Source organism: Bos indicus, chromosome 9, assembly GCF_029378745.1.
Source record: "Bos indicus isolate NIAB-ARS_2022 breed Sahiwal x Tharparkar chromosome 9, NIAB-ARS_B.indTharparkar_mat_pri_1.0, whole genome shotgun sequence".
In the NCBI taxonomy this organism is placed as follows: Eukaryota; Metazoa; Chordata; class Mammalia; order Artiodactyla; family Bovidae; genus Bos; species Bos indicus.
Genome location: NC_091768.1, coordinates 47,625,927 through 47,652,399, shown reverse-complemented (window position 1 = coordinate 47,652,399; position 26,473 = coordinate 47,625,927).

Here is a 26,473-nt window from a genome sequence, read left to right as displayed (position 1 = left end):
CATAGCCTTGACTAGACGGACCTTTGTTGGCAAAGTAATATCTCTGCTTTTGTGTGTTTTTATTTTTCTTAATTTAATTTAACTTTACAATATTGTATTGGTTTTGCCATATATCAAAATGAATCTGCCACAGGTATACATGTGTTCCCCATCTTGAACCCTCCTCCCTCCTCCCTCCCCATACCATCCCTTTGGGTCGTCCCAGTGCACCAGCCCCAAGCATCCAGTATCGTGCATCGAACCTGGACTGGCGACTCGTTTCATATATGATATTATACATATTTCAATGCCATTCTCCCAAATCATCCCACCCTCTCCCTCTCCCAGAGTCCAAAAGACTGTTCTATACATCAGTGTCTCTTTGCTATCCAGGTTGGTCATAACTTTCCTTCCAAGGAGTAAACATCTTTTAATTTCATGGCTGCAGTCACCATCTGCAGTGATTTTGGAGCGCCCCAAAATGAAGTCTGACACTATTTGCACTGTTTCCCCATCTATTTCCCATGAAGTGATGGGACCGGATGCCATGATCTTCGTTTTCTGAATGTTGAGCTTTAAGCCGACTTTTTCACTCTCCACTTTCACTTTCATCAAGAGGGTTTTTAGTTCCTCTTCACTTTTTGCCATAAGGGTGGTGTCATCCGCATATCTGAGGTTATTGATATTTCTCCCAGCAATCTAGATTCCAGCTTGTGTTTCTTCCAGTCCTGCGTTTCTCATGATATACTCTGCATATAAGTTAAATAAGCTGGGTGACAATATACATCCTTGATGTACTCCTTTTCCTATTTGGAACCAGTCTGTTGTTCCATGTCCATTTCTCACTGTTGCTTCCTGACCTGCATACAGATTTCTCAAGAGACAGGTCAGGTGATCTGGTTTCCCATCTCTTTCAGAATTTTCCACAGTTTATTGTGATCCACACAGTCAAAGGCTTTGGCAAATTCAATAAAGCAGAAATATATGTTTTTTTGGAACTCTCTTGCTTTTTCCATGATGCAGCATATGTTGGCAATTTGGTCTCTGGTTCCTCTGCCTTTTCTAAAACCAGCTTGAACATCTGGAAGTTCACAGTTCACGTATTGGTGAAGCCTGGCTTGGAGAATTTTGAGCATTACTTTACTAGCATGTGAGATGAGTGCAATTGTGTGGTAGTTTGAGCATTCTTTGGCATTGCCTTTCTCTAGGATTGGAATGAAAACTGACCTTTTCCAGTCCTGTGGCCACTGCTGAGTTTTCCAAATTAGCTGGCATATTGAGTGCAGCACTTTCACAGCATCATCTTTCAGGATTTGAAATAGCTCAACTAGAATTCTATCACCTCCACTAGCTTTGTTTGTAGTGATGCTTTCTAAGGCCCACTTGACTTCACATTCCAGGATGTCTGGCTCTAGGTTATTAGAGAAATGCAAATCAAAGCTACAATGAGATATCACCTCACACCAGCCAGAATGTCTGTCATCAAAAGAACCACAAACAATAAATGCTGCAGAGGGTGTGGAGAGAGGGGAACCCTCCTACACTGTTTGTGGAAATGTAAATTGCTACAAGCTCCTATGGGGAACAGTACAGAGGTTCCTTAAAATAATATAAATAGAGCTACTATATGACCCTCCAATCCCACTCCTGGGCATATATCTGGAGGAAATGTATGATCTGAAAGAATGTTTGCACACCAATGTTTATTGCAGCACTATTTACAATAGCCGAGACATAGAAGCAACCTAAATGTCCATTGACCAAGGAATGGTTAAATAAAATGTGGTATATTTATATAGTGGATTATTATTCAGCCATTAAAAAAGAATGAAATAATGCCATTTGCAGCAACATGGAAGGACCTAGAGAATGTCATCCTGAGTGAAGTCAGACAAAGAAGGAGAAATATCATATGGCATCAGTTATATGTGAAATCTAAAAAGAAATGATACAAATGAACTTACAAAATGGGAAGATACAGACTTACAAAATAAATTGTTGCCAGGGTTAAGGGATAGTTAGGGAATTTGGAATGGTCATGTACATACTGCTGTATTTAAAATGGATAAGCTGCTCAACATCATGTGCAAGCCTAGATGGGAGGGGAATTTAGGAAGAATGGATACATGTACATGTACTGCTGAGTCCCTTAGCTGTTCACCTGAAACTATCACAACATTGTTAATTGGCTCTGCTGCTGCTGCTGCTAAGTCATTTCAGTGGTGTCTAACTCTGTGTGACCCCGTAGATGGCAGCCCACTAGGCTCCTTTGTCCCTGGGATTCTCCAGGCAAGAATACTGGAGTAGGTTGCCATTTCCTTCTGCAATGCATGAAAGTGAAAAGAGAAAGTGAAGTCGCTCAGTCGTGTCCGACTCTTAGCGACCCATGGACTGCAGCCTACCAGGCTCCTCTGTCTATGGGATTTTCCAGGCAAGAGTACTGGAGTGGGTTGCCATCTCCTTCTTCAACACAAAAGAAAAAAAAAAAACTAAAAACAAAAAACAAACAAACAAAAAACAGATGTCAAATCATTATATAACACTTCTTCCCCAAATTACCCTTGTTAATGTTCCCTGAAGTGAAAGTCGCTCAGTTGTGTCTGACTCTGCAAACCCATGGATCCACTAAGCTCCTTTGTCCATGGAACTCTCCAGGCAAGAATACTGGAGTGGGTACCCATTCTCTTCTCCAGGGGATCTTCCAGACACTGGGATTGAACCTGGGTCTCCTGCACTGCAGGCAGATTCTTTACCATATGAGTCACCAGGGAAGCCCCCTCAATGTTCTCTGTATCAGCTAATTCTGTGAGAATCAACTTGCTTGAGCCAGGAAACTGAAAAATTTCATCAGCAACTCCCTTTACAACCCTCTCACTTTTTAACCAACTGTATTGCTTCCCCATTAACATACCTATTTGTTACCCACTTTACTCCATTTATATTGGCAAACTTAGTTTTTTTTTTTTTTTTTTTTTTTAAAGAAGTATTCTTTGTTAGATGTACTGCTTTAGCCACCTGATTGGTCTCTACACATATAGAGTACCTTCCGTTTACCTCCCTATATAGGAATTTAAGTGATGTTAAAAAAAAAATTAAAATTAAATTTCATGTTTGTAAGTCTTCATTATGATTTCACTCTCCTTTTCACTTTACACTTAGCTCCTCCAAATTTTGATATTGATGCTCTACTGCAAACAAATAATCAATATTAGCACATTTTACCTCAAATGTTTGGCAAGATATTAAAACTAAATATTTATGGAATACTATGAATAACACCTAAGTATGTGTGTGCGTCAGTATGTATCCAGGTATACTTACTGGTATAGTTTTGTATTCTTATAGATTTGACTTCTTTATCACTATGCAAAGTTTCTTGTTTATTCCTGTTATTTTTCCTTGCCCTAAAGTCCACTTTGTCTGCAGTTAACATGGATATTACAGATTTCCTTTGATTAGTGTTAGCAAGGTAGATCTTTCTCCATCCCTCTCCTTTCAATCTGAGTTCTTATAATTAAATGGGTTTCTTTTAGATACAGATAGTCTGATCTCCTTTATTCATCCTGATAATTTTGGTCTTTTCACTGGTATATTTAAGTCATTCATATAAAAATGATTAAAACATAAATGCTTGTGACTACTTTACAGTTATTGCATTTGTTCTTTGTTCCTTTTCCCTCTCTTCTTTTGCCTTTGCTTGCTTGAACTGAGCATTTTATGTGATTCCATTTTCTACCCTTTCTTAATATACCAGTTATACTTCTTGAAATTTTGGTTAGTGATTGCCCTGAAGTTTGACAATATTGATTAATCCGTGTCTCACTTCACATAACATCATACTGTTTCACATGTAGTATAGATTCCTTGTAGCACAGCATTACAAATTCCTGCCCCAATTGTTTAAGATACTGCTGGCAAGCACTTCACTTACACAAATGTAACAATTACCCAATATAGTAATACTATTTTTACCCTAATCAAAATATTTTAGATCAATTAAAAATAAGTAAAAATTCCATTTTACTTTTATATATTTCTTCTCCCAAGGCTTTTTATTCTTTATGGAATTTGTAGTTTTTTATCTATCTAATTTTTCTTGTCCTGGGAAGGTTTTAATGTTCGTTTGTTTTTAAGTTTCTTTTTTTTCCTGGGAAATTCTTCTGCTTGAAATTGGATAATTTATTCCATGGTTTAAACTCCATGTACAACACTTGCATATAATTTTGCTGCCTATATTTTCTTTCATTCCATATTACCTGTGGAAGACTAGTTCTGTATTTCACACATGTATGTTTACACATGTGCGATTATGTGCATATATGCAGTTGTTTGAGGTTAGGTTGAGAGCAAGTGTTTGATAAATAGACATTTTATTTGATTGAATTTACATTCAAAGTATGACATAGAATTTTGGTGTACTGCTTTAGCTTTGGTTACAGCTTTTTATTTGTAACACAGAGTTTCCATTTTATATAAACAAATAAGAAGATATCACCTTGAATGGGTTGATTTTTACCTCAATGAAAGCTAGAGTCATCAGGTAATACATAACGTCTGCACCAGCAATGTTGAATCTTTTAAAGTCACCTCTACCTATTCAACTGTGATATTTTCTGAACAACTGGATATATTTGATATTTACTCATGTCACCTATGCCACAGTTACATCTATTTTCAGGGGAAAATGATATATTTGAGACATGGAAAATAGCAAAGAATAGTAAAAGTAGTCTAAGTATTTATTAAGGCATTTTTGCACAGATTTTCACCAATCTTGATTTACAGGATGAATCTTGAGATGTACATGGTTCACCGAAATATAACTTGAATCAACACAATGCTATAAGAACTATTCACATACTATATAAGTGATGGAATGGCAATAAAAACATTTTATTGTATTTATACATGAAGATATCATATAAAATATTTCCCCATGAATGCTAATTAATTAGAAGTAATACTAAATGTGGGGTATTTTATGTAAAAAGTGAAATAATAATGTACTTCACATCAAACATGCATTTGTTTTTGCTGTTTTATTTGCTGTTTTTATTTGCTGTTTTATTTGCAAGAGCCTAAGATCTTCCCTTAATGTTTGCATTTCTAAGAACATATTGAGATGTTAATATCATATTAACTTAATGTAGTATTAAAATAAAAAATAAAATTTTCCTAATAATTGTTTATGAATGCATTTTAGCAACAAATGTTGTAGGATGAAGCACTCAGAAAGCAGTCTTATGGTACAAGAAACAGTTCAGGATGAAACTGGTCACAGAAAATTGCTTTATCCTTTAGCTTTGCTTTCCTTTCATTCCTCCTGTTTCTTTCCAACCACAATCCCATATAAAATCTGGCACTAGACTAATCATTGATTCATATAGAAATTTGTTTAAATTTTGGCTAGAAATCAATTTAAAGCATATCTGTTGTAGAGTAAGGATATGAAATAGTTTAACATCCCTAACAATTTAGATGGAAAATCAAACTGCTGAATTTTTCAGCACACTGAAATCTTTTCACTAAATATTAAATTACCTACAAAATTTAAGCTTTTTAAGGGCAGGTCATGCTTTATTCCTCAAATTTACTGACATGGTATTTTTCTCACAGTATGAATTTAATAAAAAAAAAATCATCTCATTGAGAAGTGAATAGAAGAGCTAATTCAGAATGAAATTGATGTAATAACATGCTTCTGATTATATCTTAATTTTTATTAAGCTGTTCTCAATGTTCTAAAGCCAAATGGAATATTGAATATTATCATCCCCTCAAGAATTTTCAAATTAATGTACTAGACGCACTACTATATAAGATAGTGCTAACACACACACACACACACACAACTAAATGATATTATGTCAAGAAAAAAACATTAATATCTAACTTGGAAAATCAGCATATACATAAATAGCACAAAATTAAGCTGTTTTGACAGGTTTGAGTCAGTTTAATGGAAAAAGAGACTGATTCCAGGATCTAAGTAGGTCCTACTTAACAAGGCCATTTTCTCTATCAGGTAGGTCCCATTATTACATAGTAAACTAGAAGATCTCCTTGAAGTAGAAATATATGATGAAGGCTACAAAAGTTGGGTACTTCTGTCAAAACTCTTTTCGACATAAATATACCTCTGCCAGACCTGAGAATATTTCTATGCATATTTTTCCTAGGAAAACTCATTTAATTTTTGTACTGTTATGCAACAGTTTTGCCCATCTCTAGTTTTTTATATTCCACAAGGTCGTATAAATTGAATCATACAGTATGGAACATTTTCAGTCTAGTTCCTTTTATTTATTATAATGTTACTATTGCTTAGTTTGCTTGATATTTTTCTGATTTGTTTTCTCTAGGTTTCTTGGATACTTGTATTTGTATTTTGATGTCTTTTCTTAATTTTGGAAAATTTTCTGCTGTTACTGATTTTGAAATTTTTTTGAATCTTACCTTTTTCTTTGCATTCTGATAATCCAGTGTATATATATATGTGTGTGTGTGTGTGTGTGTATGTCTCTCTCTATATATGTATATGTATTACATTTTGTTATTGTATCACACCTCTTGGAAACTCATTTCATTATATATATATATATATATAAAACATATATATATATAATTTTTTCCTTTACTCTTTGTGTTTCAGTTTAGGCCATTACTACTAGTCTATCTTTGAGTTTGCTGATTCTTTCCTCAGCTATGTCTAATTCACTGATGAGCTCCCAGAAGGTGTTCTCCATCTATTTTTACCATATTTTAAATTTCCTGCTTCTCTTTGACTCATTCTTATAATTTTTATGTCTATCCTAAAATTCTCCATCTGTCCATGAATATTGTCTCTCTTTTCCATATAATGTCTAACATAACACTTACAGGTACTTAATTTCCTTATCTGATAGTTGCAACATATATGTCTTATCTGACTCTTATTCTGTTAAACGATTTATCTCAATATTATTTTTGTCTTGCGTTTTCATATGCCTCATAAATTTTGCATTAAAGTCAACATTGCGTATAGGGTAATAGATATTGAGATAAACAATGCTTCATTAAATGTCTTACTTGCTGGGCTCTGGTAAGTCAATGCTTGTATCCCATCTCTTCTTGTTTCTATGTTTCAGTTTAGATTGTCTTTGAACTTTAGCTCTCTGATTGTTTGACAAACATGACTACCTTTTACACTGCATTTCCTAGGTTTGAAATTGAGCAATTCCCAGACAGGCTTTCTTGGTAATAGACACTTTCCTCTTCCCCATTCCTGACTTAAAGAAAACATTTCAGTCTCTTGAACTTTCCCTGAGTTTCAGAAAGTCTGGTTCAAGATTTAATGATTAGAGGAGTAAGAACTTGCAGAAATAAACAACAGGGCACCAAGGGTGGGTGTCAAGGGTGGAGAGCTGGATAATTGGTAGCAATTTAAACAATAGATCAGCTATATAGCACATCACAGGGCCTTTTTCTCTCTGAAGGCCACAAGTAACAATGTCTGGCACACATTCCTAAGTTGTTTTACAGAAACAAGACTCTCACCAGATGGAACACTGCTGACTATAAGCATGTAGATCCCAGACAGGCTAGAACAAGAGGCTGATGACTGAGATTCCCACAACATCTGTCTGTTACCTCATCATTCACAAATCAGTGACTCTCTCCCTAACACTGTCTTTAAAAATCCTTTCCCCAGAAAGCCATTGTGGAATTCAGGTCTTTTGAGCATTAGCCACCCATTCTTCTTGCTTGGCACCCTGCAATAAATGCTGTATGCCGGAGTCCAGCTCCAGCATCCAGGGAATCAGCCTGAAGGGGTGAGCAGTGTCGGCGGACGATGATGTAGCCTCTGACTCATAGTACAGAACTACATGTTTATTTCAAGCTTCAGGTTCTCTTTTATACTTTGACAAAAGCATTAGGTCAGAGGTTTGACATTTTCAGTCTCCCCCACCCAGATTTACTGTCTCCAGAAATCATTGTTGTCCTTCAAAAAGAGTTCCTGCTTCAGTGATTCTCTCAGAATCGGCTTTACTATTATCTACTTCTTCTTATGTGACCTATAACTTGTGATTACATTGTAACTCATGCTACATTCCTCAGTTTATTTCTTATCTTTCTAAATCCCGTTTGCCCCAACCTTATTAAGATCACTATCTCCTAAAAAGGCCTCTAGCTATTCTTAATTATTCCTAAACCCTAAATTTAGCAAACTTCTTTTGCCATAAATATTTCCCTCACAAACAGATCTCAGATAACAATCCTTCCCATGGCCTCAAGCTGTGGCCTACATGCTCATCCCAGGACATTCTTTGTAAAGATCCTTGAACATATGTCAATGGTTCCTTTATAGATTATTTTCTGGGCACAACTGTAGAAGGCTTTGTGCTTTCTCATGCTTTTCTCAAGCACTTTAACATTCTTTCCAGCCAACTCAACTGAAGAAAGGAAAGAACAAGTCAGAATCACAAGGCCTAACTCCTTTATCTTGGGGCTGTGCCTGCGAGATGAGGAGAGGGGGTTGGGGCCGTGCCTCCATTTTGTCAGTAATGCCTAAAGTGGCTCCCAACAGCTGTACTTTTTTTTTTTTTAACCACAACTCCAGAGTTAGTAGTTTGGCTTTGCTGTGGATCTATTGAGCAGAACCAAGTTAGTATGGATAGCAGGTTTTCTCATTGTTTCTGTAGGAATATGTACATTTGTATATAGACCTATATTTGTATCTACCTATCATTCACCTATCTATATGATAATATTAATCTTTACTCACCTCTTTTGAATTTAACTGAACGTGCTACTAATCCAGTTTTATTGTATTGTTTTTATCAGAAGCTATCAGATGTAGAATGTTATTGTATCAGAGTGCTTGATGTGATGTAATTAACACTACTAAAGAGAAAAGCTTTTTTATCAATATGTAGAATATTTATCATTTGTTTTGGTCCCACAGATAATTCACTCATTTTTATCTGAAAAAATGACTTTCATAAATGAATAAAAGGAAAAAAACACAATATAGCATAATCTCAAGAAGACAATATTCAAGGTCTGTTTACACTAATGTTTTCTAAGATTTATGAGTTGATTTTGTCTTTTTATGTTTGATGGGCATATTGGTGAAAGCAGGAAAATTAAATGTCGACATAGAATAAAATCTGTTTAAAGCAATTGAGTATTTGTTCTTTTTTGCTCACATATTTTTGTATATATATTTTTTAAATATATAATATTTCTTATTATGTTGACAGCACTCTTCATATTATTTAGTAGTATTTATACTTCTAATCAGTTGTATATCAATTGTATATTTTAAACAACACCACAAATAAATCAATTCACCAGTTCAGTCATATCTAAGAAACAGGCTTATCTGTTTCTACATTAAAAAATGCCAACTGTTAAAAAAAAAAAAAAAACTTTAGTGTAAAAACTATTTAGTTTTTTTTTATTTTAATTTCAAAGGGGTTATTCTATACTATTAATTTTTCCTGGTTGGCCTATATTTGCCTATATTTCTTGTCTCTTCAATGCATTTTAATGATGCATAAAACAAAAAAATTTATAAAGAATAATAAAAATGCACTCAGAATAAAAAAAAAAAGAATACTCCATTCAATACAATAGCACTGAATATCTGTTACTCTGCAATGACTTCCCTGATAGCTCAATTGGTAAAGAATCCACTTGAAATGTAGGAGAGCCCAGTTCAATTCCTGGGTCAGGAAGATCTCCTGGAGAAGGGATAGGCTATCCATTACAGCATGGTTGGGCTTCCCTGGTGGCTCAGATGGTAAGGAACACATCAGCAATGTGGGAAACCTGGGTTCAATCCCCGGGTTGGGAAAATCCACTGGAGAAAGGGATGGCAACTCACTCCAGTATTGTTGCCTGGAAAATCCTCATGGAAAGAAAAGCTTGGTGGGCTGCAGTCCATGGGGCCAGAAAGAGTCAGACATGACTGAGCGAGTAAGCAATAGGTAATAGCATGTTACATATGTAACACACACTAAGTAGTATGCATATTACTCTGAATATTTCAGATTATGTAAAAGTAGACCCATTTTCTTTTCTGATAAAATATTTAGAAAAATTTGCTTTTAATAAAAGTAAATGTTGATTTTTATAAATGCCTATTAAAGGATTTCTTTAGAGTCAGAAGGTTATCTCCTGAAAAGGTGATACCTGAAACAAATTATAAATACATAATAATATGATATTGTTAATTAAAAGATAAAAATGTTAATCACTGGAAGTTAGCCAAATCTTTTCAATTTCATTAAATACATTTGGTTGTATATGCCTCTTCTTTGTATTCTTTAATTAACATCTATGTCTTTCAGAGAAAGTGACAATTAGCTCTCCATAAATTTGTGGCAATGATTTAGGTTAATTACCATTAAACACATTTCAGTAGTCTTTTCTGATAATTAGACAATGGTATCCATTCAGTACATTTATTCTTAACTGAAATAATTTTGGTGATAATGTTAATTCATAACTACATTTAATTTGGAGAAATATTTGTTGCCCATGAGATAATAAACAAGAACAAGAATGCAATTCCTTTAAAACTTTTACTCTTTGAAAGAAAAAATTGTTGAGATATTCTCAAATTTTCTCCCATTGTGAATCACTTATGTTTTTCCTTGATAATCTTTTTGAGAGAAATTTAATTAGGCTCCCTCTAAACTAAACTTTTGCTATACGTTAAGGATCTAGGAATCAGGGAGGAAAAAAAATATCATTTTGTAAAATATTGGGTTTCTCTCAAATCTCTACGAAAATTTCCACAGTTGCATGTAGAGTTAGGTAACGTGTAAAACAGAAATAATCCTTTAATCCTAAAATCAAAGTAAAGGCTAAAAATGAAAACAACAACCACAAACAAAAAGACAATGTACAGAATAGGAGAAAATGTTTGCAAATGATGTAATTGAGAAGGGACTAATCTCCAAAACATATAAACAGCTCATGCAGCTCAGAATCAAAAAAACAAACAACCCAACATAAAAAACGGCAGATCTAAAAGTATATTATTCCAAAGAAGATATACAAGTGGCCAAAAGGCACATGAAGAAATGCTCAACACTGCTAATTATTAGAGAAATTCAAATGAAGCCTACAATGAGGTATAACTTCACATCACTCAGAATCGCCTACATTTAAAAAGTCTATGATGTATGGCAAAACCAATACAATATTGTAAAGTAAAAAAAAAAATAATAATAATAAAATAAAAAGTCTATGAATGATAAATGCTGGAGATGATGTGGAGAAAAAGAAACCTACCTATAATGTTGGTGGGAATGTAAACTGATGCAGTCACTAAGGGGAACAGTATGAAGGATCCTTAAAAAACTAAAAATAGAATTACCACATGATCTTGTGATCCCATCCTTGGGCAAATATCTGGAGAAAAGCATAATTTGAAAATATACATGCACCTCAGTGTTCATTGAAACACTATTTACAATAGACAGGACATGGAAACAACCTAAATTGTCCATTGACAGATTAATGGATAAAGAAGATGTGTGTGTATGTCTGTGTAAGATATAGATATATAAAATATATATACACACGTATACAATGGAACATTACTCAGTCATAAAAAGAATGAAATAATGCCATCTGTAGCAACATGATGCACCTAGAGATTATCATACTAAGTGAAATAAGCTAGACAGAGAAATAGCATATGATATCACTTATATGTGTAATCTAAAAATAAATAAAAGTGAACTTATTTACAAAACAGATTACAAACATAAAAAAAAAAAAACCTTCTGGTTATCAAAGAGGAATGACAGAGGGATAAATCAAATATTTGGTAATAAAATATACACATATGCATTACTATATATAAAATAGATAATCAATAAGGGCCTACTGTTAAGTGTGCTGCTAAGTCGCTTCAGTCGTGTCCGACTCTGTGCGACCCCATAGACGGCAGCCCACCAGGCTCCCCTGTCCCTGGGATTCTCCAGGCAAGAATACTGGAGTGGGTTGCCATTTCCTTCTCCAATGCATGAAGATGAAAAGTGAAAGTGAAGTAGCTCAGTCCTGTCCGACTCTGAGCGACCCCATGGACTGCAGCCTACTGGGCTCCTCCGTCCACGGGATTTTCCAGGCAAGAGTACTGGAGTGGGGTGCCATCACCCTCTCCGACTGTTGAGTGTAGTTACACAGAATTTGACCATGTAAACTTTACATGCAATAACAAAATATTTAGCTTTTCTTTTGTATATAATCTGGATTCCTTGAAGAATTTTAAATAAATATAATTTTCTGGGTCATGCTTGAGAAATACCACTGTAGCTGCTGTAGGATTATGGAACATAAGGAAGAGGAAAAAAGAGATAAAGACAGGGAGAGCTATTAGAAGTTTAACACAGCACAGTGATCAATGGTGGTATTTAGATTCAGGGTTACATCAGTGGAGATATATTGTCAAATTTAGATATACTTAAAAGTTATAGCCATTAAGATAACAAAAATACTGGCCTGTATTTGAGATGATATATGATGCCTCATTTTAATTTTGGTCAAGAAACTAGGGACATTGTGGCATTATTTATTGAAATGGAAAATTTTTCAGAAGTAGAATTAAGGCTGGATGTTTTGGTAGGAAAATGTTAATAATTAAGTTTTTGCACTCAGAACTTTTCATAGACTTTTCAGATATCCAAATGGAAGTGTAAAGTAGGCACTTGGATATATGAGGTTTATGCTTAATGGAATATCCCAGGAGGAAGATAAAATGAACACATATTTCAAGTTTTCAAAACTGATGCAGAAATACCATACAATTTTGCTCATTTCATGTGCTACCAAGGTAATGCTAAAAATCCTTCAAGCTAGGCTTCAACAATACTCTAATTGAGGACTTCCAGAAATTGAGGACTTCCAGATGTACAAGTTAGAGTTAGAAGAGGCAGAAGAACCTGAGATCAAACTGCCAACATTCACTGGGTCACAGAAAAAGCAAGAGAATTTCTGACAAACATCTACTTCTGCTTCATTGATGATGCTAAAACCTTTAACTGTGTGGATCACAACAAATTGTGGAAAATTATTAAAGAGCTGGGAATACCACACCACCTTATCTGTCTGCTGTGAAATCTGTATGCAGGTCAAGAAGCAACAGTTAGAAACAGACACGGAAGAATAACCTGGTTCAAAATTGGGAAAAGAGTACATCAAGGCTGTATATTGGCACCCTACTTATTTAACTTATATACAGAATACATTATACAAAATGCCAGGCTGGATGAATCATAAGCTGGAATCAAGACTGCAAGGAGAAATACCAAAAACTTCAGATATGCAGATGATACCATCTTAATGACAGAAAGCAAAGAGGAACTAAAAGAACCTCTTGATAAAAGTGAAAGAGGAGAGTGAAAAATCTGGCTTAAAACTCAACATTCAAAAAACTATGATCATGGCATCTGGTCCCATCACTTCATGGCAAATACATGAGGAAAAAGTTGAAAGCAGTGACAAATTTTACTTTTTTGGGCTCCAAATTCACTGCAGAAAGTGACAGCAGTCATGCAAATAAAAGACACTTGCTCCTTGGAAGAAAAGCTATGTCAATTCTAGACAAGTGTATTATGAAGCAGAGACAACATTTTGCTGACAAAGGTCCACATAGTCAAGTGTTAGTCACTCAGTCATGTCTGACTCTTTGTGACCCTATCGACTGTAACCTGCCAAGATAAACTATTCATGGGATTCTCCAGGCAAGAGTACTGGAATAGGTAGCCATTCCCTTCTCCAGAGGATCTTACTAACCCAGGGATCGAACCAGGTCTCCCACATTGCAGGGAGATTCTTTCCTGTCTGAGCCACCAGGGAAGCCAAAGGTATTGTTTTTCCAGTAGTCATGTATGGATGTCAGAGTTGGACCTTAAAGAAAGCAGAGCACCAAATAATTGATGCTTTCAACTGTGGTGCTGAAGAATACTCTGGAGAGTCCCTTAGACTGCAAGCAGATCAAACCAGTCAATCCTAAAGGAAATAAAATCTGAACATTCTCTGGAAGGACTGATGCTGAAGCTCCAATACTTTGGCCACCTGATGAGAAGAGCCAACATGGTGGAAAAGACTCTGAGTCTGGGAAAGATTGAGAGCAGGAGGAGAAAGGGGCAACAGAGGATGAGATGGCTGGATGGCATAACTGACTCAATGGACATGCGTTTGAGCATACTCCAAGAGATAGTGAAGGACAGGGAAGACCGGCGTGCTGCAGTCCATGGGGACGCAGAGTCAGAAACGACAAAGTAACTGAACAACAATAACAACTGGATATGTAAATTAATTCTATATTTTTGGTTCATTCATTCATCTTGATATTTAAAATTACTTTTAATTACATTATTCTTCTTCACGTTTAAAATATAACTTTGCTAGTCTCATATTAATTTACTTTCAACAATTTTTTAATTGAGAACCTACACCAAAATAAAGCCTAATGTTTACAAGATTTAAAGATGATGATTATATTCTTTGTGATCTCAAGTAGCTCACAAGACTGCAAGGGATACAGAGGATGTAAGTTACATCAAAAAATAATATGGGTAACATCCCTAAAAAGGGAACATCTGGTTCTGTGCAGCAGTTACACTACAGTTTTATTTTGAAGGGTAGATAGAATTTATAAAGAAAGTCATCCAGATAAAAATTATTCTTGGGTATTCATAATAACAGAAACTATGTGTACACAGGGTGGACAACACCAACATCATGAATGAATAGTGTTTCTAATAATAAGCTGTATCATGGGGCAGGAGTGTTGTGCTGAGTTTAAAATCTGTGAGGTAACCAAACTCAAAAGAAATTTTAGTAGAAATTTGGTTTCCCCCTTAGGCATTTGCTAGCAATTAGTAATAATAGCCAAAAGAGATTCCCTTGTTGCTCAATCAGTAAAGAATCTGCCTGCAACGCAGGAGACCCAGGTTCAATTTACAGTAATTCCTTTTTCCAGTTCCAGTTCAGTCACTCAGTCATGTGTGACTCTGAGACCCCATGAATCGCAGCATGCCAGGCCAGCCTGTCCATCACCAACTCCTGGAGTTCACTCAAACTCATGTCCATTGAGTTCGTGATGCCACCCAGCCATCTCATCCTCTGTTGTCCCCTTCTCCTCCTGCCCCCAATCACTCCCAGGATCAGAGTCTTTTCCAATGAGTCAACTCTTCACATGAGGTGGCCAAAGTATGGAGTTTCAGCTTTAGCATCAGTCCTTCCAATGAACACCCAGGACTGATCTCCTTCAGAATGGACTGGTTGTATCTCCTTGCAGTCCAAGGGACTCTCAAAAGTCTTCTCCAACACCACATTCAAAAGCATCAATTCTTCAGTGCTCAGCATTCTTCACAGTCCAACTCTCAAATCTATACATGACCACTGGAAAAACCATAGCCTTGACAATTTGGACCTTTGTTGCAAAGTAATATCTCTGCTTTTTAACGTGCTATCTAGGTTGGTCATAACTTTCCTTCCAAGGAGTAAGCGTCTTTTAATTTCATGGCTGCAGTCACCATCTGCAGTGATTTTGGAGCCCCCCAAAATAAAGTCAGACACTGTATCTACAATTTCCCCATCTATTTCCCATGAAGTGTTGGGACCCGATGCCTTGATCTTAGTTTTCTGAATGTTGAGCTTTAAGCCAACTTTTTCACTCTCCTCTTTCACTTTCATCAAGCAGCTCTTTAGTTCCTCTTCACTTTCTGTCATAGGAGTGGTGTCATCTTCATATCTGAGGTTATTGATATTTTTCCCAGAAATCTTGATCCTAGTTTGTGCTTCATCCAGCTTGGCATTTCTCATGATGTACTCTGCATATAAGTTAAATAAGCAGGGTGACAATATACAGCCTTGACAAACTCCTTTTCCTATCTGGAACCAGTCTGTTGTTCCATGTTCAGTTCTAACTGTTGCTTCCTGACCTGCACATGGGTTTCTCAAGAGGCAGGTCAGGTGGTCTGGCATTCTCACCTCTTTCAGAATTTTCCACAGTTTGTTGTGATCCACACAGTCAAAGGCTTTGGCATAGTCAATAAGGCAGAAATTTATGTTTTTGTGGAACTCTCTCTTTTTTCCACGATCCAGCGGATGTTGGCAATTTGATCTCTGCTTTTCTTTTCTAAAACCAGCTTGAACATCAGGAAGTTCATGGTTCATGTATTGCTGAAGCCTGGCTTGGAGAATTTTAAGCATCACTTTACTAGCATGTGAGATGAGTGCAATTGTGTGGTAGTTTGAGCATTCTTTGGCATTGCCTTTCTGTGGGATTGAAATGAAAACTGACCTTTTCCAGTCCTGTGGCCACTGCTGAGTTTTCCAAATTTGCTGGCATATTGAGTGCAGCACTTTCACAGCATCATCTTTCAGGATTGAAATAGCTCAACTGGAATTCCATCACCTCCACTAGCTTTGTTTGTAGTGATGCTTTCTAAGGCCCACTTGCTTTCTCATTCCAGGATGTCTGGCTCTAAGTCAGTGATCACACCACCGTGATTATCTGGGTCATGAAGATCTTTTTTGTGCAGTTCTTCTGTGTATTCTTGCCACCTCTTCTTAATATCTTCTGCTTCTGTTAGGTAATATATGGGCTTGGGGAGATCTGCATGGTTGTTTATATGTCCCTTTGATCCAAGTAATATTTTGGTTGCTTAAAATTATATATATTTTATGTACTTATATTTTAAGTTTTTAACAACAACATGGTTTCAGGATACAAACCAGCTATTTCACCAAATTCAACACTAAAAGATGTGTTTATTGTCTTTCTTCAAATGCATAATCATCTCCAAAGTGTCATATTACTAAGGTATATTAAACTCATTAAAATCATTTTTTCTTTACATAGAACATAATCCACAAATTACCCTGTAGCTATTTTATTGTTCTTTGTAGTTGTTCTTTACTGACTTAAAAATTAGCAGTTATATATTAAAAACCTCATATTTAAGTTGAAGAATATATTTCAAAATGATAACTCTGTCCCATAATCCCCTTTCCTATTTTTTAAGCTATTTTCAGTATTGCTAAAATTCTTTTAATATAATTCAGTCAAACAGAAAGTCAGTACTTTATCAGAATAAAAATATATGGAGAATGAAAATAGCAAGCTAATACACAATAGGGTATTTATATTTGTTTCTATGAGCCTACCTAGTTATTAGTAAATTTTTAGATATATTGCAGAACATGCACCAGCAAAAGAACTGGTAAAAAATAATATGTTTACCAGCATATTTATAAGCTACCCAATTGATAAATGTTTTCTATCATTAAGGAGCATGAAAATATGAATTTAGAATTGAAAGGTTTTGTTATATAAATTTGTCTGATCACATTTAATCTTTCAGGGAAAAAAAAAAAAGGTAATGTTTTGTTGTACTAAAACTGCCAATCTGTATTTGGAATCTTTCATGCATCCATGCATCTTGTACTGTGAAATCATGATGATGGTATATGATTAGAACTGTCAAAGTTTTATGTGTTCTTTTGAATTTCTAATTTACCCCTTTTTAACTTGACAGGCGATGATTCTTTGTCCTATCTTTAAGACACTGATGAAAATATTTACATATTAACAAAATCCCACACTTCCCCACACTTTTTTTTACCAATGATGAGTACACAAAAGTGACACTCTGTTTGAAGTCACACATCACAGCATTTGATTCATCTTTTTTCAGCCCTTAGTCTTGACAGGTGCTGATGGTTTGCTTCCTATCTTAGTAGCTGCTGCAAGCTGTCACATCTACTTCCAATTAATACATATCTGTTACAGTCCAGAAGCTCTAACAAATGCAAAACTACAAAATATTTTTTCAGCTTCCACTAAGCAGGTGTTGCTATGGTATCTGGTCTAGCAGACAAAGTGATGTGGCCTGTTTCTAACAAGTATAATGTCAATAATTATACCTACAATTTTTACTTGTAGACAAAAGCCATCAGTATAATGATAGAACTTTGACTTTCCATGGAACTTTGTAAAATACAGAAAAAATTCAGTAAATACTTTACATTTTCCACACATGTTGACTGATACTAATTTAACTCTATTGTGTGTGTGATTCCTTCTTTAATTTGAAAAGTTGGTCTTCAAGAATATCATTTAGGCTTTCACAAATTCCAAATGTTATGCTACTGCATTGCTATTTTATGAATATTAAATCACTGAAGTTATCACACTTTCACCAGAATGTATTAAATTCTGACTAAAAAACTATAATAAAAAGTAGCCTAAAGAAGGATATTTTATTGCTTTATCAGGGAATTTCAGGGTGATATTTCAGGAAAGAAAATGTAGATTAAAAGGTAGGTAGGTAAGAAGATAGTTGATAGATACATACATACATAGATAGATACTGGATATTTTTTAATGAGTAGATTTTTTAATCTCTTAAATAATTTTTACTGGTGGTCTATGCTTCTCATTCTCAATTAAGAAATTATCAATTAAGTGCTTTATAATCAAAATAACTGTTTCAGAAAAGCAAAATTAAGTACAAATCACATTCTTTACATTGATATGAAGATACTTATTTCTCTCATAAATTGTATTGAAATGGCAATAGGATCCAGAGTGGACTATTTTTCAACTCAAAGTGTGTATATAAGTGAAAGAGAAATATATAACTTGTTTAGTTCTTGTCAGAGCAAGAGAACCTCAGTTTGATGAGCATAGTAATATTAATTAAATTTCTTTCTATTGTGTCAGAATCAGCAGATAAGCGTAAGTTGCTCTGTAATAGAATGGAATCTGAACAAGCAGCTGACTGTTCCAGTGCTTGGGAAAGTAAGGCTGAGCAAGATAACATCTGTCTGAGTGTCTGTATCTTTTCGTAATTGATAATATTTGTTTAAACAAATTGAGTGGAAGAGAAACTAAGCCCTAATAGAAAGATGACAGAGGAGAAAAAGGTCATATGATTTATTAATAGAATATGAATATAGATAGTTTTACTTGAGTCAAAAAGAAAAGATACTGTTTTGTGATGCCAGAAAACACATTTCATAAATGGTCTGTGAAGCTAAATACCTAAGTGCATTTTACTCAAGTGAAGTTCAGTTTAGAATGTTTACACAATTCATTGTGTTCATTCACTCATTTTTTAAAAAACACTTCACTGCTATATTACAAATCCTGTCTTTAACACTGGCTAAGTATTGGCGACATAATACAAGTAACAACTCCATTCATTCAAGAGATGATATTCATCGACTTAAGTTTTGGGCATTTTGTATATAACAGTAAATAAATCTAACCAAGATCCTTGACCTCTCACAAGTTATATTTTAGCATGGAGATTTAATATAAAAAGCCATCCATAAATAAATATAATACAGGGTATTGGCAGGTAATGCATGCTATGGGAAAAAAAGGAATAAAAAGAATGAGGAGTAGTCAGATTTCAGAAATATTTTGAAGGTAGTAGAAACAAACTTTTCTGCTTAGTTGATTTCAAGAAGAGAGCAACAGAAAATATATGACTCAAGGACAAGTCCAAGATTTTGAACCAAATACCTGGGATGATGGTATTTACATCAACTAAGATGGAAATGATTTTAGAGAATCATCGTGATTTCAGTTTCAGGTATATTAAGTCTGGCATAAGTATCAAACATAAAAGTGGAGAGACATTGTAGACAATAGGACATATGAGGCTATAATTTGGAGAGAAATATTTGGAGATCTAACCTTGAGGATTACCAGCATATGAATGATATCCAGAATTATAAGACTGAATAAGTTCACCATTTGAGTGTAGATTAAAAAAAAAGTTAAACCTATATAATGAGTACACACTCCATAAAAACCATATGGCATATGCTATGTGTACATTATTGGGAAGGGGCATTAATAATAATTTTCTTTATTTATATGTGCTTTTAATTGTTTCTCTATTTATATTGTATTAATATATATGCATATTGAAGAGCAGAGACATTACTTTGCCAACAAAGGTCCGTCTAGTCAAGGCTATGGTTTTTCCTGTGGTCATGTATGGATGTGAGAGTTGGACTGTGAAGAAGGCTGAGTGCTGAAGAAAACTGATGCTTTTGAACTGTGGTGTTGGAGAAGACTCTTGAGAGTCCCTTGGATTGCAAAGAGACCCAACCAGTCCATTCTAAAGGAGATCAGCCCTGGGTGTTCTTTGGAAGGAATGATGCTAAAGCTGAAACTCCAATACTTTGGCCACCTCATGAGAAGAGTTGACTCATTGGAAAAGACTCTGATGCTGGGAGGGATTGGGGGCAGGAGGAAAAGGGGACAACAGAGGATGAGATGGCTGGATGGCATCACCGACTCAATGGACGTGAGTTTGACTGAACTCTGGGAGATGGTGATGGACAGGGAGGCCTGGTGTGCTGCGATTCATGGGGCCGCAAAGAGTTGGACACGATTGAGCAACTGAACTGAACTGAGTATGTATGCTATGATATAAGAAAATACTTCATTTTTAAAATTAGGAAATGTTTTAACATAGGCAAACTCAATACATAATTTTAGTACTTAATATTTACAATATTATATTAACATCTTTACATATAACATTTAAAGTTGTATATTATATGAAATACATTCACTTAGAAAAATATTACTTTTCTCTTTTCATATAGCACTTCTTTAAGACTTTTCAGTCATTTTTTACATTGTCTTCATCAACATTATACATATTTTCTGAGTGATCTAACACAGTGTTCTCAAGAATCTTAGACCCTGGGAAAAAAAAAATGATCCCTTTAGAATCCCCTATTCTCTGTTTACTGTCAAAAAGATCTTCAAGAAGAAATCTTTTCAGTAGTTGTACTTATCATGAGAGCAAATATGGTCTGTGAGGGAACCTTCTGTGCTTAAGCAGTTCCTGTAACACTAACAGATGGGGATGGTTATTACTGATACAGTATTGGCAAAAATAACATAAGTATTTATGATAGTTATGCTTATTTTGTGTTTGTTACAGATAAAGTGAAAATCAGGAAACATATCCTAAATTTGTGGAATGAGAGGAATGAAGGTATCATGCCAGTTTTTGTTTTTTATTTACACTATTGTGGAACAATAAATTCCACTTTTTTCTGCCTAAACTAATTTGAGTTGGGTAAATTTCTAATTCATGCTAAAGGCACATTGAGAACTAGTTACCAGGTGACTTGTTTTCTTTTCTTGAGGAACAATTACTTTACAAGTAACATTTCAGGGACTTACCTGGCTGTCTAGTGGTTAAGACTTCATTTTCCAATTCAGGGGATGTGGGTTTGATTACTGGTCAGGGAGCTATCATCCCACGTGCCTAGCGGCGAAAAAACCAAAATGTAAAACAGAAGTAATATTATAGCAAATCAATAAATACTTTAAAAACAGTCCACATCAAAAAAAAATTTTTTAAGTAAACCATTAAAAATGTAATAGTTTATACTTGTAGTGTAAAATTGGAGATAAAATCACAAATAATAAAATGTTTAATGATCTAAACTTTTTTTTTAAGAAAGCCTTGTTTCATCTTATCTATTAATGTATATATTCATGACACAGTTAAATCAATTTCAGAGTTTCTTAAGTAAAACATATTAAGTAAAAGCAAAATTTGTCAGAAGGTTCATAAAGTTCTTGGAAGTAATATGAATGTGAAAAAACCCAAGAATCTCATTTTGCTTTAATTTTTAAGAAAAAGTCTCCCATAAAGACTTATTCTAATAAAACATTACATCTTAGTGTTCTCCCCAACAAAATGATTGATGCTTTGTTATGATCATATATGACATATAAATAATAATTACCATTTATGTAGCATTTGAAAGGGCACTTTCTTATATACTATGAATTTGACATGTGCTACTTGAAATAAAATAAAAGAAGAAACAAACTAAGGTTTAACTTTGACTTCTGATTTGTAACAAGAAGTGCTGACTAATAAGATATAAAAAATACCCCTTGGACACAGAAACTCACAACTTAGTTTTTAATATTAGTACAATTTTTTGTTTAAATGCTTTCAGGAATTTCACACATTTTCTTATACATTTTATAAACTAATATAATTAAACTTACTTTTTGCCTAGCATATGTTATTTTCTAACACTATTTATAATTTGGATGAACTGTAGATAAATTTGTGGCTCTACAGAACTATTCTATGAAGGAAGAAAGAATAATTAACTTGAAGTTTTCCAGTTTATATTATTTATATTCTTGAAAGCCACACAAATATTCATTTAATAAGGAGCATCATCAACTTAATGGACACTAATTTGAGCAAATTCCAGGAAGTAGTGGAGGACAGAGGAGCCTGGCATGCTACACTTCCCTGGGGTTGCAAAGAGTCTGATATGACTTAGTGACCAAACAGCAAGAACAAGTCACACATTTCTAAGATATTAAACTCAAACTTTCTTTTAGGTTATTATCTTTATGGCATTAAATGCATCGAATGGCATGTTTTGCATATGTCAACTTACTTGAAAGGCATTTTGGTATACTGGAGTGACCTAGAGATTTAAAGCCACAAAAACTGTTTCTTTCAGCTATGTGCATTTGTAAAATTTCTACACTTAACAGTTTCAGAATCTTTACAAGAGAGATAATATAATTCATCTAACTGAATTGTTAGAATAATATCTTTTAGACTATTTCTTTAGCTCATAAATAGAATTCAAACGCCAGACATTATTATTACATATAGGTTAAAATAATTCTATGCATTTGCATCATAAGAAAAATAGTTCTGAATTGTTATTCCACATATTAGTTTAATGTATTTAGTGCATTTTGTGTATTTATTTCTTTTCAATATACTCTATCTTGAAAATCTTAAGTTACAATGGACAGAAAATTTGGTAAAAGAGAAATAACACAGAAGCTGACAAAAAACAATCTGCATTTTACTTTTCACTCTACTAGAAAGAAGTATGGGCTTTGACATACTTCTTAATCGTTTTCTTATTCTAATTTTTAAAATTAAGACAGTGTTGTTTATTGTAGAAAGTTATTGGAAAAAGACATATCCTTCCTTAGAAATGGTTAAAATTCAAATAACCTGTGTAAAAGTTGTGGAACATACTAGTGATAACATAAATGACCATCAAAACTGATATCTATGTGTATAGGAGTAAACTTGATTTATACAACACACATAATGCTTTTCACACATAACAAAGTTAAGAGGTGGCAAGGATACACAGAAGAACTATACAAAAAATATCTTCACAGCCCAGATAATCACCATGGTGTGATCACTGCCCTAGAGCCAGACATCCTGGAATGTGAAGTCAAGTGGGCCTTAGGAAGCATCATTATGAACAAAGCTAGTGGAGGTGATGGAATTCCAGTTGAGCTATTTCAAATCCTGAAAGATGATGCTGTGAAAGTGCCACATTCAATATGCCAGTAAATTTGGAAAACTCAGCAGTGGCCACAGGACTGAAAAGGTCAGTTTTCATTCCAATCCCAAAGAAAGGCAATGCCAAAGAATGCTCAAACTACTGCACAATTGCACTCATCTCACACGCTAGTAAAGTAATGCTCAAAATTCTCCAAGCCAGGCTTCAGCAATATGTGAACCGTGAACTTCCAGATGTTCAAGCTGGTTTTAGAAAAGGCAGAGGAAGCAGAGATCAAATTGCCAACATCTGCTGGGTCATGGAAAAAGCAAGAGAGTTCCAGAAAAACATCTACTTCTGCTTTATTGACTATGCCAAAGCCTTTGACTGTGTGGATCGCAATAAACTGTGGAAAATTCTGAAGGAGATGGGAATACCAGACCACCTGACCTGCCTCTTGAGAAACCTGTATGCAGGTCAGGGTGCAGCAGTTAGAACTGGATGTTGAACAACAGACTGGTTCCAAATAGGAAAAGGAATACGTCAAGGCTGTATATTGTCACACTGCTTATTTAACCTCTATGCAGAGTACATCATGAGAAATGCTGGGCTGGAAGAAGTATAAACTGGAATCAAGATTGCCAGGAGAAATATTAATAACCTCAGATATGTAGATGACACCACCCTTATGGCAGAAAGTAAAGAGGAACTCAAGAGCCTCTTGATGAAAGTGAAAGAGGAGAGTGAAAACGTTGTCTTAAAGCACAACATTCAGAAAACTAAGATCATGGCATCTGGTCCCATCATTTCATGGAAAATAGATGGGGAAACAGTGGAAACAATGTCAGACTATATTTCTGGGCTCCAAAATCACTGCAGATGGTGACTGCAGCCATGAAATTAAAAGACACTTACTCCTTGGAAGGAAAGTTATGACCAACCTAGACAGCATATTAAAAAGCAGAGACATTACTTTGCCAACAAAGGTTTGTCTAGTCAAGGCTATGGTTTTTCCAGTGGTCATGTATGGATGTGAGAGTTGGACTATGAAGAAAGCTGAGCACCAAAGAATTGATGCTTCAAAAGTTTGGTGTTGGAGAAGACTCTTGAGAGTCCCTTGGACTGCAAGGAGATCCAACCAGTCCATCCTAAAGGAGATCAGTCCTGGGTGTTCATTGGAAGGACTGATGTTGAAGCTGAAACATCAATACGTTGGCCACTTGATGCAAAGGGCGTACTCACTTGAAAAGACCCTGATGCTGGGAAAGATTGAAGCCAGGAGGAGAAAGGGACTACAGAGGATGAGATGATTGGATGACATCACTGACTCAATGGACATGGTTTTGGGTGAACTACAGGTGTTGGTGATGGATAGGGAGGCCTGGTGTGCTGTGGTTCATGGAGTCACAACGAGTTGGACAGGACTGAGCTACTGAACTTAAATGAATTATGGTTCCATTTTCTCACACATCCCTTACAGTTTTCTTCCCTAATAAATTTATTTGCCCAAGTAAAATGGATTGTATCATTAAACATTTGTGTATGCCTTTCCATCTTCTGGTCCCCTTTCACTTCCACAAAATAGCCTGTCAAAATTTAGTTTCTAATTAAATATTCTTTGTGTATTATACATCTATGTAGCTGGTTAAGACTAGAAAAATAAACATACCATGGAGGTTGGTCTCATTTTAAATTCATGAGGGCACTTAATCCACTTTTTCATTTCTCTCAGGGCTATTTTACGAAATATTTTACTTTAACCCCACAGCACCTCATTTTCTATACTCACTCTCAGCAGAAGATATTGCTTTGTGCTATTATGAGAAAACTGAAATAATAAGAGATGTTATTTTAAAATTCCCTGTAAAATATCTGCTTTTTATTTCATAGCCATCTGTGTAGTCACAAGGATGAACTATTTTACACCTATATATAATAGGTCCTCCTACTGGTGATTCAGAAGATAAAGAACCTGCTTGCAATGCAGGAGACCTGGATTTGATCCCTGGGTCAGGAAGACCTCCTGGAGAAAGGAACTGCTACCCACTCCAGTATTCTTGCCTAGAGAATTCCAAGGACAGAGAAGACTAGCAGGCTACAGTCCATGGGGTTGCAAAGAGTCAAACAGGACTGACTGCTAAACACTTTTCACAATTCTCATTAAACCCCACCCTTCTCACTGCAGAATCTGACTAGAACATTTACCCTTTTCTCCCAGATACTCAACAGCCCTCTGTTCAAGTATGTACATCAATGTACAGATATTATGTTAATAATCTCAGTAAGAAAACTTCCTTGATCATTTTACTGTCCAGTTGTTGCCCCATTTTTTATTGCATTTTACAATAATTTTCCACTTTTAATGTCTCCCATTTTTCTATCTCTTTTTGTTCTTAAAGTGACTCTAGTCAGTATTTTGCTACAATCATTCCAATGAAACCACTCAAAAGTTGCCTCAGATCAGTTCAGTTCAGTCGCTTGCTCAGTCATGTCCAACTCTTTGTGACCCCATGAACCACAGCATGCCAGGCCTCACTGTCCATCACCAACACCCACAGTTCACCCAAACGCATGTCCATTGAGTCAGTGATGCCATCCAACCATCTCATCCTCTCTCGTCCCCTTCTCCTCCTGGCCTCAATCTTTCCCAGCATCAGGGTTTTTCCAAAGAGTCATTTCTTTGAATCAGGTGGCCAAAGTATTGGAGTTTCAGCTTCAGCCTCAGTCCTTCCAATGAACATTCAGGACTGATCTCCTTTAGGATGGACTGGTTGGATCTCCTTGCAGTCCAAGGGACTCTCAAGAGTCTTCTCCAACACCACAGTTCAAAAACATTGATTCTTCCGTGCTGAGCTTTCTTTATAGTCCAACTCTCACATCCATACATGACCACTGGAAAAACCATATCCTTGACTACATGGACCTTTGTTGGCAAAGTAAAGTTTCTGCTTTTTAATATGCTGTCTAGGTTGGTCAAAACTTTTCTTCCAAGGAGTAAGTGTATTTTAATTTCATGGATTCAATCACCATCTGCAGTGATTTTGGAGCCCAGAAAAATAAAGTCTGACACTGTTTCCACTGTTTCCCCATATATTTGCCATGAAGTGATGGGACAGGATGCCGTGATCTTAATTTTCTGAATGTTGCACTTTAAGCC